The sequence below is a fragment of the Macaca fascicularis genome, chromosome 6, assembly GCF_037993035.2.
Source record: "Macaca fascicularis isolate 582-1 chromosome 6, T2T-MFA8v1.1".
Classification (NCBI taxonomy): Eukaryota; Metazoa; Chordata; class Mammalia; order Primates; family Cercopithecidae; genus Macaca; species Macaca fascicularis.
The window spans coordinates 56,599,170-56,615,391 of NC_088380.1; the positions used below are offsets into that span (position 1 = coordinate 56,599,170).

Genomic DNA, 16,222 nt, shown 5'->3' on the forward strand with positions numbered 1-16,222 from the left:
GCATAAGCAGATTCGTACTTTCATACAAAACATTTTAATTTAGTGTTTGGCTTTGATCACTAGCTTACTGAACATCCCTAATTTTTTTCATCTAGTTCCCACCTTCTTTTTAATTAAAAATTGTACTGTGATTAATGATTAATCTTTTTCCAAGCAGCAACATGATTATATTATGTTATGTTGTATGGTACAGATTTTCTAATGTTATAATTTCATTCGGATAGCTCTATGTCACCAGCTTCCTCAGTGAAATAGTGCTCCCTGTGAAGGAAAAGCAAACAATCAATATTACCTTGGATTTTATTCACCTGGAAAGAAAGCATATCAAAGTTTATCAGACCACACGTATTTGACTTGTTTATTCCCATAGAAGAAAGATATATGGTGTTCATTATCTGGGTTTCTTGTAGATTTGATCATTCATTGTTCAACAACTAATTTTTGGGGGATGACAATATTCACATTCAACAAGTCAAAATTCCTCTAACTTAACAGAAACAGCTATTAATGGACTCTCTCCCTCATATCATTTTTCACATCAGGTTGATGATAGAGTATTCAGGAGGACCCCACATCTCTGAGATCCCTTAAATAGCTGCTGAGCCAAAAAATGATGTTGTGAGTAAAATCTCAGGTCTCTGTCACTGTGGTGAAGAGAGTAGCAACCAAGTTCAAGGCTGGTTCAAGTCATGACGTGTTGTGAGAAAAGTTTTTGAACAATAGTCTGTGTTCTCACTCTAGTTATTCATGCTCCTCCTCCATTCACCTGAAGTAGGTTTTTATCAGTTAGTCACCAAAAGGTAACCATCTTGCTTGGCATTATTTGCATTTAGGATTTTGGAAATTTTAATTTTATTTTGAATTCATTTGCTTGTTATCTATTTTATTTTTAGCTTCCAGAGTTACATTATTGAGTAAAAAGTATAAAATTATTTCATGTTCTTATGTGGGAAATGAGAAATCATAGAGAAATATATTGAGAATAATTTTAAAAAGTATTTTTCACAATAGCAAGAAATATAAAGAATACTTTAAGGGAAATGAAATTCTACTACTATACCTGGAAGCAATAAGCCAGGACTAGACTGGACGAAGAGCAGCTGCTAGTATTTCAAGTGAGAAAGCTGTCTTTTGATCTCTGTAGGGGGTATATCTTTTGACCTCAATAAGAAGATATTTCAGCACAAAGGTTCAAATAGGTAGTTCTTTAGATTTAAATAGCAACTTTTTAAAATCTTTTTCCAGTTTACTGGATAAAACTGTGGTTCTCAAGTTTTAATGCACATCAGAATAATCCAGAGGGTTTATTAAAGCCAGATTGCTGCTCCCTAACCCCAGATATCCTGATTCAGTAGGTCTTGGGTGAGGCTCGTGAATTTACTTTTCTAACAAGTTTCTGGGGATGTTGATGCTAATTGTCAAGGAACTATATATTGAGAACCACTGGTGTAGAATATACTATAGATGTTATGTACATATGTCCTTATAAGGTACTAAATTGTTATTTTATGCCAATAGAGACTCTATTGCCCTCTTTATGTAAACAGCCCTTCTGGTTTGAATCAACATTTTAAATCGGGCCTGTCCTGTAATGGGCAGTAACATTTAAAGAAGAAAGAATATACAGAGGAGCCTTGAATGTGACATAAGGAATTTTGAATCTCAGCTTTTTTCACTTTCCTGTGCTCAGTGGCTTGAGATGATCAACTATAGTCAAAGGCTTTCTTTTTCTACAAAATGGGAACAATACTTATCTCCCAGTATAGAGTAATACAAATTTTGTATCTAGTCTCTTTATATTTTTTAAATTGATTGTATATGGCATATATGGAGAAATGAAAGACAGGAATGGTATATGTTAATTAATGGGGGTTGCCTTCGAGGGGAAGAACAGAAGGGAAATACAGCATTTTAGTTTGTACATTTCTGTATTGTCTGTATCTTACAGCAATAATCAGTCATTTATGAATGAATTTTGTACTTAAAACAATTATAAAGTAAATGATATGTCTTCAAAAAAAGATATCAATACACTGACAGGAGGCTTCTGTTTGGAAAGCAGTATTATCTTCTATGACAAGTTTGTATTTCCCTTCTAAAATACCAACCTGCAAATGAATTCTTAGGCTTTCTGCTCATGCTAAAATAGAATCCCAAAGCCATTCCTGTAACCAGCTATTTTTCCTTCAGCCCTAACTCACACAGTTCCTGTGCTCTGTGTCAAAATGTGCTACTGCTGAGCACCGGGCTTCCCTTGGAGCGGTCAGTGAAAGTGATGTCTAATCAAGAATAACTTTCACTGCAGGTTTCTTTCCTGTAATTTACTTCCCACTGATTCTCACGGAGGTGATTCCGCAGTGAAAATACAGTCGCTGTTTAATCAGTTCCCGTGATTTCTTTCTGAAATCCATAAGAAGATAGCATTGCAATATCACCTTGTCACTATGGTGGTTTTAGAAACTTTGGGCATTTTTTCAACAGGCCTTCTTTTAGCAGAACCCTGCACTAGGCACTACAGCTGTGTGTATTAGTCTGTTCTCATGCTGCTATGAAGAACTACCTGTGATTGGGTGATTTATAAAGAAAAGAGATTTAATTGACTCACAGTTCTGCATGGCTGGGGAAGCCTCAGGAAACTTACAATCACGGTGGAAGGCACCTGTTCACAGGGTGGCTGGAGAGAGAATGAGTGTAAGCAGGGGAAATGCCAGACACTCATGAAACCATCAGATCTCGTGAGACTCACTCGTTATCATGAGAACAGCATGGAGAAAACTGCTGCCATGATTCAATTACCTTCACCTGGTCCCACTCTTGACACATGGGGATTATAGGAATTACAATCCAAGGTGAGATTTGGGTGGGGACACAGAGCTAAATAAATGATATCACTGGATAGAGAATATAGTAAAATAGAAAACATGGTCTACACCCTGTCTCTCAGCCTAGAACTTAAAGCCTGGAAGAAGGAGTGAGAGATTTGAGTACATGATGAGAAATCAGAATTGGGTGGAAGGCAGTTAGAAAAAATGAGCAGATGAAGCAAGAGGAGTGAAGAAGAAAACTGGATTGCATTTTCTAAAGAAGGAATATTGAAAAGTTTCAGAGTTAGCAACTCTAGCTTTACAATTTTAATTGTAATGTAAAAGTGAAAATATGCCAAAAATTTCTGAAGCAACCCTAGGAATAGGGCGTTATTCCCCAGAGAGAATATACGCAGGTTCCATTTTACTGTACTCCCTCCCAGCTGCCCCCTATGATCCTTAGTTGAGCTGCCTCAGTTAAGGATCATATTCCAGTGATGCTTTGTCTGAATGTCTGTCTATTCTAGACCACAAGTCAGAAGTTCAAAGGCGGAAATTCAGTTCATACTCTGTTTTGCAATGATTACTGTGTTGCTCAAAGGTCACAAATGGGTTGAGTAAATAAAAACAGTTTTTTTTTTTTTTTTTTTAAATTAAGTTCCTGAAACATAATCTGATACTGAAAGGTGTTCTGAGTTATTTTTAGAAAAATTGTAAATGCTACTAAATTAGGCTCTATGTTTTCCAGTTGCTGTTATTTAGAATTATATGTATTCTAGTGTCATAGTTTCCTTTGGTTGTTTTTCCTTTTTTATGGAATTCCTAACATATCCATTCTTTTTTTTTTAAATTTTTTCTCAAACTGTCTTCCAAACTAACCTTTCCTTTGAACCTGTGCTTCTTAATTGTCAATGTGATAAAATGTGTTTGTTTTGTTCCTGCATTCTTTTTTTTTTTTTTTTGCAAGTCAAATTTTATCATATGAGATGGAATATAATATTGAGATTACTTATTACTTAGGCATGGGAGGGGGGGCTTTTAACAACAGATTCCTACATTCTTTAAACAAAGAAACAAACAATGAAATGGAAAGAAATGTGTCAAGGTCACTATTAAGAATAGAAAACAGAACTCTAAAGGAAGATTGCTACCAAGAGAATTGTTTCTAAAGCCAGGGAAAATCACTATGATTTTGTTTTTCTTTGTGTGAGTCTTTTGCTACACATTGATTGTGTCTGTGCCAAGTAACAGAAGGGAAGAGAAAAGCCATTTTAGGACATGCCTGGCAGCATGCAGGTGATTTGGGGCACAGAGGAATTCCAGATCCGCCCACCATAATAGAAGTAAAAAAACCACAAGGCCAGAAAGAGACAAGGAAAGAAAAATTGAAGACCATTCCAGGCAAGAGATCAGGCCTAATAAGCAGATGCTAACTGGAAGTTCAATTAAGTCAGAATGGAATCTGGGGCAAGAAGAGAAAAGCTGTCAGAGTGAATGAATTAATTTTATAGAGAAGTGTAATGCCACACCCATCCAGGTTTCTAATCTCAATATCAAATAACAATCATTCTTCAAGCCTAAATCATAGCTTCTTCTGGAATTCTTTCTTGATCACCTCGAAGTGACATGTTTTCTTCTAGGCTCCTTTAGTTCTGAAGGGTGCACTTCTCATTTGTTAGCCAATACAGCCTACCTTGTGTCCTGGTTACTTATCTTGTGTGATGTGCGAACTCTCCTGTGTTGAAGCTTTTACAATTTCTTTTTTGCAACTTCTAGATTGTTTGCATTTTACTTAAATAAATATTTAACTACTGCAGTGACAATTACATCGTATGATCATCTGATGACATCAAAATCCTGCATATGAGTAATACTGTTATCATCTCAAATCAAGTTCAAAAGATAAAGACTCTGTTTCTAGCACCTTGCATTGTGTACAAGATCGGTAAATTGATGCCATGTCATTGGCTTATGGAAGGTGTTCATAAACCAGTCCCAGACATTCTCAGATCAGTTGTATTTCCTTGGTATGCTTCACACTTTCATGTTACCTGAAATTATTGTGTTCCCCTCTTTTGTATTTTTCTCCCCACTAAATTGTAAGCTCTGTGTGTGCTAGGAGGCTTTCTGTTTTGTTCACTGACAAATCTTTAGGGTCTAGAAAAGTAGCACTTATCAGGCACTCCGTATCTTTTGAATGGAAAAACTGCTGTTGATTATAACCAGATAATATGAAGCCCTATAATCCAAAAGTCTGAACAGAGCTTATTAAATTAGGGCCTTAGTGTAAGGAATTAGGCAAAGTCTCTATTGATGTAGAAAGATGTTAAAAGGTGCAAAGCAAATATGCCATAGGCCTGTCTGTAAAAGGGAGAAATACTTTTAGGAAGAGGATAGTACACCTCTCAAAGACCAACATGAAGCTTCCAGCTTTCTATTTACCTGGTAAATTGAATTGTTATCAGTTGTATGGTCTCTACTGTATTTTATGCCTACCAACATTGGTGTTCAAAGTTGTCTTTACAATTAGGCTATACATTTAGTTACACTACTCATATAATTATCCATAGCAGAACTTCAGCCATTTGTCTTGCTTTTTGAAGTCCATCCTTCCATGTTACCTCCTTGGTTTATGTACATTATAGGAGTAACTCATAAAGGACAAAGTGCTCACACACTGGTCTCTGTTCCCTACTGCACTTCAAGAGTAGAAGCGTTAAGTCAATGCAGCCACAGAAGAGAGCAAAATGACACTAGTATATATGAAGATAGTCACATCCCAAGCCTTGGGGAAATCTACATGTACATAAAAAGACATATACAAGAAAGTTCTTTGCAGCCTTGTCAATAAAAGCAACAAATTTGACATAACTTAAAGTTTTAGTAACTTGAAAACAGATAAATACATCATGATATATTCACACCAAGGAATATTTCTCAGCAGTCAAAACAAATGAATTACTGCTATATCTGTCAACATGAATAAATCTAAAAACATAATGTGGAGTGGAAAAAGTTAGATATAACACACTTTATATACAGTTTAAAATTGCAAAAAGCACCATAAAATTTACATATGCATAAATATATAGCAAATGCTAATGAGATAATAAGTCCTGATTTAATAATAGCGCTTACTTCCATGAATAGAAGAAAGCGAGTGGATAAAATTGAAGAAAATACAGACTCACAAATGTACATGTAATGTTTAATTGATTCTTTCAAAGTTTTCAAGAAAAAATATTTCAAATTAAGGTAGTTATGCACAAGAGTGTTATATCACTTAATGTACTTGCTGTATGTTTGAAACATTGAAATAACAAATACTTATTTAAAAAAAAAATTATTTCCACCCCCGGCCCCAGACCCTACAGCCGCCGAGATGTTGATGCCTAAGAAAAACCAGATTGCCACTTATGAAGTCTTTTTTAAGGAGGGAGTCACGGTAGCCAAGAAGGATGTCCACATGCCTAAGTAGCCGGAGCCGGCAGATAAGAATGTGCCCAGCGTTCACTCATGAAGGCCATGCGGTCTCTGAAGTCCCGAGGCTACGTGAAGGAACAGTTTGCCTGGAGACATTTCTACTGCGACCTCACCAGTGAAGGTATCCAGTATCTCCATGATTACCTTTACCTGCCCCCAGAGTTTGTGCACAGCCGTCCAGAGACTGGCAGACCTCGGCCTAAAGGTCTGGAGGGAAAGCGACCTGCAAGACTCACAAGAGGGTACACCGACAGAGATACCTGCAGGCGGAGTGCTGTGCCCCCTGGTGCCTAAAAGAAAGCTGAGGCTGGGGCTGGGTCAGCAACTGAATTCCAGTTTAGAGGCGGATTTGGACGTGGATGTGGTCAACCACCTCAGTAAAATTGGAGAGGATTATTTTGCATTGAATAAACTTACAGAGAAAAAAAAATTTAAAAACCCAAAGAAAAAACAGTGTATTCACAAAAGGTGAGTTAAAGTTATTGAGGTTGAAATAAGACTGGCAGAAGGAAAGGAAAGGAAGTGAAACTGAACAAGATGGACAAGGTGGAGGAGGGAGCTTGAGAAAGAGATCCAGAGAAATAGGTAAGACCTGAAAGAAAAAATGAACTGGGAAAGTCTCAAGTGATAAAGGATGAGAACGGAGAAGTCACACCAATTCAAGGCAGTGGCTCATGAGTCAATGGGAAACAAAATGGAAAACAGAGCCAGCACCGTCTGCAGACCACAATAGGAATATCAGCAAAGATGTGTAGACACCACTGTAAAGCAAGCAATGTGAAAACATGATTAGTTCCCTTCCTAAGGGTTGATATGCTAGGATAAAGTTAAGAACATTCTAGGAGCCAATTAGCAAAATGCTGCTATTAGAGTATCTGGAAGAAAACTATTGTTCCTATTGTTTCTCAAATCTAGTGTAATTGTGCTAGTAGAATGGTGCAGTGATATATGAAATTTAGTAATGGCTCACCCCCTTCCACCTTCATAGGTAAGAGGAGGTAAAAGGCAAGACGATTGTCTTTCCATCAGAGCAATGAAAGAAGGCAGGGTGACACAATAATGCATCAATGCATGCCAAAAGATTCTATGGCAACATCAAACAACAGCAGCATCTTTACACAGAGAAATGGGTCTCCACTGGACATTCAAACCAGGATAATTGATTGTAAATCTATGACTCACCAAAATGTAGAAAATCTTACCTGTCAATGGGAACTAGAATATTACAATGAGCCAGGCTGCCATTTATTAAATGGGAACTTGCTGACAGGTATCATATTTCTATTAGGGAAGGAAAAAAATAACCTTCTTGGGAATTTCTATTCATATTAACTGCCTCATCTGACTGTGCACCCTTGCTTTTGGCCAGGGAAGAGAAAATCTGATATCTTTTCACGGGACGATTTCTCTTCTTTAAGTAATCTAGAAAGCAAGATAAGAGAGAAAGAAGCGTAGAGAACAAGAGAGAAACAGAGAGTGAATGGCAGAGAGATTGAGAAAATAACTGCCTCCAACCAGAATCAGATCCATCGCCAAGAAAATATTGACAGCTATTTTTTCATTAAGGAAATCATAGAAGCTTTTAAGCTTCAGACTCTGTTGAACTCTGTAAAAAATCAACTCTGCACTTTCCTTGTCTATCCTGAAGTGTCACTAAAAAATAAGAACTCATTCCATGAGTTAGTTAACTACCCCCAATGTACCTGTTAATTGATTATTTAGATTAACACTATTTTGGAACAAAGAACTCTTTCTCAAGATTTTTAATGTTTTTAAAGTAAATACAAAGAATTTGAATAATTTAAGACCTTCAGTGTTAGCCTTTGAAAAACGTAAAAGCATAAGTAAACATACTTGCGGATAACCTCTAAAACAGTTTCTTCTTAAGAATAATTAATTATTAAACTTGTCTGTAGCAGATTATTTATTTTGGGTTGTTTTGACTCAATTTTGTAGCCATGTTATCTGCTGTGATAGTCAGTTTTTTTAACTTTTTTTTTTTTTTTTTTTTTTTTTTTGAGACGGAGTCTCGCTCTGTAGCCCGGGCTGGAGTGCAGTGGCCGGATCTAGGCTCATTGCAAGCTCCGCCTCCTGGGTTCATGCCATTCTCCTGCCTCAGCCTCCCGAGTAGCTCGGACTACAGGCGCCACCACCACGCCCAGCTAGTTTTTTTGTATTTTTAGTAGAGACGGGGTTTCACCATGTTAGCCAGGATGGTCTCGATCTCCTGACCTCGTGATCCGCCCGTCTCGGCCTCCCAAAGTGCTGGGATTACAGGCTTGAGCCACCGCGCCCGGCCTTTTTTAACTCTATTTTTAAATGCTGTGGCTTTAATTTTGTCCAAATTTATTCTACACAATTTATAGGGCATTTACAGATACCCAGTTCCCTAATGCAGCAGTCCTGACTCTTGGCTTATTTGCTTATTACAAAGCAACAGATGTGATGGTAAAGGTGATGGGGAGTAAACAGTGCAATTGACTGTTTTTAAGTTTTACATTTCAACTAGAAGTTAGTACATTTGATTTCTGCATTAAAATAATGGGATATAGTTGTAATATACCATAACATTTATGTCTAGAAATGCCAAGGCAACAAGTCAAATGGCTCCTCTAAACTAGTCCTCATTTTAGAAAATCAGAGGACTTTAGAATTCTGTCTCATAGTTCAATTCCCATGTAATGGACATTATTGACAGATGATACTCTAGACTGAAAATGTGAAGTATGGCCACATTTTTTTTTTTTTAGAAACTGTTGATTCAATAACTGAAAAAGTCTTACTGCCCTAAAACACTTGCTTTTATCAAGCTTCATTTTATTTCCCTGTATCCTTTTTTTAAAGTTTTTTTTTTTTTTTATCATTTTACTTTAAGTTTTGGGATACATGTGCAGAATGTGCAGGTTTTTTACATAGGTATACAGGTGCCATGGTGGTTTGCTGCACCCATCAACCCATCATCTACATCAGGTATTTCTCCTAATGCTATCCCTCCCCTAGTCCACCACCCCTCAACAGGCCCTGTTGCATAATGTTCTCCTCCATGTGTCCATGTGTTCTCATTGTTGAACTCCCACTTATGAGTGAGAACCTGCACTTGGGAACAACCTAGTTCAGAACAACTCCTGCTTCTCAGGTCTTGACAGCCCTCAAAATAATTTATGGCTACTTTATTTTCTGTCTCTAGCTTTCCCTACCCTAGGATGCTTATCATTAACGTTTGTCAGCAGCACCTCATGGACACAATACACAGACCCTCCATTACCCTGATTGTCCTTGTGCCAGACCACTTTTGGCTCACATTCAGGATGGTAGTTAAAATTCCTGAGCTTTGGAGACAGAGAGAGCTTGGCTGAAATCTCGGCTTTGCTACATTTTAGCTCCATGGCTACTTAGGGAGATGTCGATCACCCCAGGCCTCCTTCACTGAACTTCCCCTTGAATTGCCAGCATCTATACCATTTCCTCCCCAGGAGTGTCCTCAGACTTTAGAAGCCTCCTTTGCCTGCCAATACAAAGAATGGGAAGTACCTAGGAATTTACATGCCCCAGAATGAGCCTTAACAAATCACTGTGTTCGGTGAGGGACAACCTCCACACCAGAACTTCTCCGCGCTGATAGACTAAGGCTACACTGAGACCTTGAAGCTACATCGTTTAAAAATAGAGTAAAAAAAAAAAAAAAAAAAAAACCCTGAATATCACAGCAGAGAACATGGCTACCAAATTGAGTCAAAACAAGCCACAATATATAAATAATCTGGTACAGACAAGTTTAATAATTAATTATTCTTCTTAAGAAGAAACTGTTTTGGAGGATATCTGCAAATATTTTTACTTATGCTTTTTTTAAAGACTGACACGGAAGGTCTTAAGTTATTCAGATTCTATGTATTTACTTTAAAAGCATTGAAGATCTTGAGAAAGATCTCTTTGTTCCAAAACAGTGTTAATCTAAATAGTCAATTTACAGATGCATTGAGGGTAGTTAACCAACTCATGGGAAGAGTTCTTAGTTTTTGGTGCCACTTCAAGATAGACAACAAAAAAGCAGAGTTGATTTTTACAGAATTCAACAGAGTCTGCAGTTTAAAAGCTTCTATGTTTTCCTTAGTGAAAAAAAAATAGCTGTCAATATTTTCACAGTGATGGACCTGATTCTGGTTGGAAACCTTCATTTTCTCAATCTCTCTGCCTTTCATTCTCTGTTTATCCTCCCTGCCCAACTTCTCCCATTTTCCTACTGGTTTCTCCTGGAAGCACTTTCTTAATAAAGCACTTGTCCCGGAATCCTCACCTCTGTTTCTGTTTCAGGGAAACCTGGCCAAATATGATAAATTATTATAATCTCTAAACCCCATTCTCCATAACTGTAAATGGGATCAAAATGGTATCTACTGCTAGAATTAATTTAGGGAATGAATAAGAAAAAACACATAGCATGTCATAGTTTCACGCCTGATGCGAATGCATACTAAAATGTAACTATTGTTAGATTTTCTGGCAGAGATTGAACAGGACATTCAAGATGCAGAAAATTCAGGACTTTTCCTTCTCAAGTTTGGGAGGCCATTTTTCCACTAAGGAAGTCTGAGAATGCTGGCTTCCCCTGAGAAAGCATGGCACTGCGGGCAGCCATAGAATTCAAGCTCCCTGCAAAGGTGTTGAAGGACTTGTGCATGGCTGCCAGACACTGCTCAGCAGCCTGTGCTGCTTTCCTTTCTGTTGGCAGTGAGCCAGAAAGCCCAGATTAGCAGTAGCACTATTTTGCTGTCCTCTCTCAGGCATCAAGAGAAGAAGAATGTTTCCTATACAGAACAGAGAAAGTCAAAATCCAGAATACATGTCCTAAATATTGATTTCAAAGAGTTCTTGTACAGGTTAAATGTGATATAAATCTACATGCCAAATTAGTATAGAAAAAAAATGAGGCTTTCTGTTTTTCATTTGGTTCGGTGTTCTGCATATTTGAGAGGCGTAACATCGTGCAGCCAATTATGAGATTGATATTCGGGGGTCGCACTCACCCAGCTGCAAAGCTCAATGTGGGCTATATAAGCAGCTGAAGGGAACTGGGCAGCAATTTTAATTAATTAGCAATTTAGAGCCTCTCATGCTAAAAGCTACCTTAATGATAAAAAGAGAAATGATGTGGGAAGGCAAAAGAATTTGAAACATTCAGCCTGAAACAACAGATAGATTACCAACAGTGAGCTTTTAAGCAGGAACCTATCTTTTACTCAGCCATTACATGCTAGCTATTAATATTTTATGGTTATAAAAATTGTAAATCAGTGAAGATCAACTTACTATTTTGAGTTCATTAAGAGCTTTTTGGCTTCTGAAGAAAATCATTTTAGCTGGACTCTAACATAATTTGCTCTTGAGTAAAAACAACAATCTTCTATTTATTTGTATAATATAGGTCACGGCTTAGAAAACGCTACCCCAAAGCATTTTTGGAGGGCCTTAGAAGTAAGAAAGGCATTGTGACCTTCCCACTTTTCTGTGTGAGATCTGACCATAAATTCTGTGACCCACTTTGCCTGAAAGTAAGTCATAAGACCCTCATCCCAGACAGGTCCTGTCCTGCAACTGGGAAGAAGGAATGCTACACAGACAAGCCAAGGAGAATCTGAATACACAGCACTCTCTGGGTTCCCCTTTAATGTATTGCCATTAGAGCATACTCTTTTGTTCAAGCACATTTATACATGGCTGTCCATTCTCCATTGAACCTAAGCATAAAAATGGACAGTTTTCCCTGGGTCTCTGGGTCTTCATTTTTGAAGGCTCCTGTGTCACATAAAATTTTGTTTAAATAAATTTGTTGTGCTTTTCTATTTGTAACCTGTCTGTTATGATAGAAGTGCTGGCTCTGTCCCTTATGATGGGTGTGGAAGGTTATCACAGCTCTCTGCCTCTACATATTCTTACCCTGATTGCTAAAATCATCATAGTGCTTTATGATTTATAGTCTTTTTATACATTATGGTCACATTTAATCTCAAAGCAAAGATAAAGAAGAGAAAAATTATTATTACCCTCAATATGTGTTAGAGATAGAAATAAGGTTTTCAGTCCATCCAGGATCGCAAAGTAAGTGGTGATGCTGTACAGATCCTTTAATTCCAAATTGCATTGATAACTCACTTCACATCAAATATATATGTGATATAAAAATCTTACTGATTTTTATATAAGAGAGTCTGCTTCATAAGTTAAAATGATCAAAATATGGAGCAAGGGAAATCAACTTGTTTCTTTTTTTTTTTTTTTTTTAGGTTCAGGGAATACGTGTATAGGTCTGTCACATGAGTATATTGTGTGAGGCTGAGATTTGGGCTTTTGTATATCCATCAAAAAAATAGTGAATATAGTACCTAATAAAAATGGGACTCAACTTGTTTCTTAATCTCAGCCAGTTCAATTCCTACTAAGTGATAAATACAATTAATCATTTTCCCTTAAACATTGATTTAAGAGAAATCCCTATATCTACCTTACTTCTCCCATTAGACAATGAGGGTTGGAGACATATCAGTAACATACTCATAGTTTTGATACACAAAGCCTAATTTTTATTTGGAAATACGTTTCTTACATGAATGAATGAATATACTCAGGAATGCTCTAGTTATAAGAGCGTTATCATCCATGAACAATGCTCAGAAAGAGCTTACAATATTGAAGAATTTAGAAAATATATACATGGAAATAGCAAGTAAGTGCAAAACCAGATACTACTAGTGATGAGTTTATCAGAATTTCATTCAACAGAGAAATGACCTGTTAGAGAAGAGTACATGGAAGCTGTAGGTTATGCTCTCAGTCCTTCATCTACCTATCCTGGTATCGCTTTACCAGTTTTGCTCTCACAGGCTCCGTGTGCTTCCATTCCCAACAGCTAGCACTCAAGTGCTTTGGCAGAGAGAAGCTGGAAATATATCTGAATGTATGTCCCTTCCCACCAGGCACATTCCTTAATCAATGCCCAGTAATACCTGGGCTTTTGTCCCTGAATGAGGCAGATCTAATATAACCAACATTGTCTCCAAAGCTTCCCTTTGAGACTGAGCCAAAGCGAAGGTTCCTGGGACCTCACTCCATCTCATACCCTTATTTGGCCCCCTTCTCACTCAGGCGCCACTTCCTTCCTCCCTTATTTTTTTTCTTGATCCTTCCTAATAAACCACTTTCACAAAAATCCTCTTTTTTAGGTATATTTTGGGGGAACCCAATCTAAAAAAAAAAAGGTTGAAACTGAGTTTCAAATTTGAGTGTTGTGCCAAAAATTTCATTCCAGGAAAGGAGAATGTAATGAGCAAAGGCATGAATCTGTGGAGGTTTTGTATTATTAATGTAGGTGTTAAGAGTTGTAGGTGTTGTTAATGTAGGAGTTCAGGGAAAAGGCTTCCTGACAACTAACATGGGTGTTGTAGAGACAGGAGTATAAGCTTGGGTAATGATACGGCTTGGCTGTGTCCCCACCCAAAATCTCATCTTATTGTAATCTCCATAATGCGCATAATCCCCACGTGTCAAAGGAGAGACCAGGTGGAGGTAATTGAATCATGGGGGCAGTTTCCCCCATGCTGTTCTTGTGATAGTGAGTGAGTTTTCATGAGATCTGATGGCTTTATAAGTGCTAGATCTGATGGTTTTATAAGTGTTTCATGAGATCTGATGGTTTTATAAGTGTTTTGTAAGTCCTGCATTCATTTCTCATTCCTGCCCCCTTGTGAAGAAGGTGTCTTGCTTCCCCTTCACCTTCCACCATGGTTGCAAGTTTCTGAGGCCTCCCCAGGCAGGGTGAACTGTGAGTCAATTAAACCTTTCCTTTATAAATTACCTAGTCTTGGGCAGTTCTTTATAGCAGTGTGAAAATGAACTAATAATGGTAGGTAGCACAATAGGGCAGAATCATGTCAGGTAGGGCAGAATCATGTCAGGTAGGGCATGAAAAAAAAGAGAGAGAGATTTGAACTTAATGTAATAAAGAGTGTGAAATCATGTTGAAATTCCTAGCAAGAGAAGAATGTGAGAAAAGCAGGCAAATCTCAAAACATAGTTACAGAACTCTGGTCTCTGTAGATGCTATGTGGAAAAAAAGTTCTATGGTCAAATAAAGTTTGAAAACACTTTTCATCCTACCTGTAGTCCATGGATGATTATCAAATGACCATATACCTATGAAAGGTGGGGTCAAGAAGCAGTTTTAATTTTGTTCTTCTAGTTTCTATTTTTTTTTTTTTTTTTTTGAGACAGAGTCCCCCTCTGTCACCCAGGCTGGAGTGCAATGGAACAATCTCGGCTCACTGCAACCTCTGCCTCCTAGGTTTAAGAGATTCTCCTGCCTCAGCCTCCCACGTAGCTGGTACTACAGGCACACGCCATCACACTTGGTTAATTTTTGTATTTTTAGTAGAGACAAGGTTTCACCATGTCGGCCAGGCTGGTCTTGAACTCCTGACCTCAGGTGATCCACCAGCCTAAGCTGGCCTCCCAAAGTGCTGGGAATACAGGTATGAGTCACTGTACCCAGTGTTCTAGTTTCAAATCTTATCTTTTGATATCATTTTCTGGGTAGGCTGAGCAAAGGTTTTTTTCAAATAAATTTTTAGAAAATTGTAACGGGCGGCCGGGCGCGGTGGCTCAAGCCTGTAATCCCAGCACTTTGGGAGGCCGAGACGGGTGGATCACGAGGTCAGGAGATCGAGACCATCCTGGCTAACACGGTGAAACCCCGTCTCTACTAAAAAAAAAAAATACAAAAAAATAGCCGGGCGAGGTGGCAGGCGCCTGTAGTCCCAGCTACTCGGGAGGCTGAGGCAGGAGAATGGCGTGAACCCGGGAGGCGGAGCTTGCAGTGAGCTGAGATCCGGCCACTGCACTCCAGCCTGGGCGACAGAGCGAGACTCCGTCTCAAAAAAAAAAAAAAAAAAAAAAAAAAAGAAAGAAAATTGTAACGGGCATATGAAACACATGGAGATCTTGCGAAAATGCAGATTTTAATCTAGAAGGTCTGGATGGAGTCTGAGATTTTGCATTTCTCACAAGCTCCCTGGTGATGCAAGGTTGCTCTTCTAATTACTACACTTTGAGCAGCAAGGGGCTCTAAGATAAGGTCTACCTGACTGTAAAATGCAGAGACTCAAAATTAGAATTTCAATAGAAATTATTTTTCCTCTGTCAAACATTTATTTATTATTTCTCATACATATTTGTTTGTTTATTTTGTTAGTTTTTTATAATATTCATTGCCAGTCGAGCAGTTAAGAAGGAGTGATAGGGAGAAACGTGTATAGGTAAGGGAATTTAAATGAGGTGTGAAACTTGTGGGAGGCTCCAGGGAAGAGAAGACGAAGGGTCTACTTTCAGAGAGAGTTCGGCACCAGTGGGAGGTTCCTGTGGCTAATTTTCAAGTTTTACAGGGGAAAGGGAACATTTTATCAAGATATATTTTTAACTTCTTTTTTCATTCTATGTTCTTCATTTAACTGTTAATTTTATACATGCTGTGGGCTGAGAAATATGAATAAGGTTTCCCTTTAATAGCAATGTTACCTAAAAGCAGCTATACCAGTTTTTAACAGAATCTTCTTTCTCTGTCATATTTTGTTATTTCAATAACCTTCATTCTTTAAGGAAGTTTTCCAATAGTATTTTCTTCATTTTCGTGTGCCAGTACCTTCTTCATTCTAAAAGTGTAAGAAATAAGATAAAGAGAGAGTATTCTTGCAATCATTTATATTCAGAAACACAATGGTTAAAAAAAATAGCCATTTTCATTGGTTTTTAGATACATATTTGTTACTTTCTGGAAACAAAAGGAAGGAAATTTAAATAATAAACGTTTGAAATCTTGATGGTTCCCAAAATAGCAATGATGAAAACATAGGCTCTACCCTTTTGTTTTTCTTAAGATGGTCCTA

The 16,222-nt window shown here is 37.8% G+C and overlaps 1 pseudogene; it reads left to right on the top strand.

Moving 5' to 3' along the window:
• Nucleotides 1-6,186: 6,186 nt before the first annotated feature.
• Nucleotides 6,187-6,668, top strand: LOC102129224 (small ribosomal subunit protein eS10-like; annotated as a pseudogene).
• Nucleotides 6,669-16,222: the final 9,554 nt, after the last annotated feature.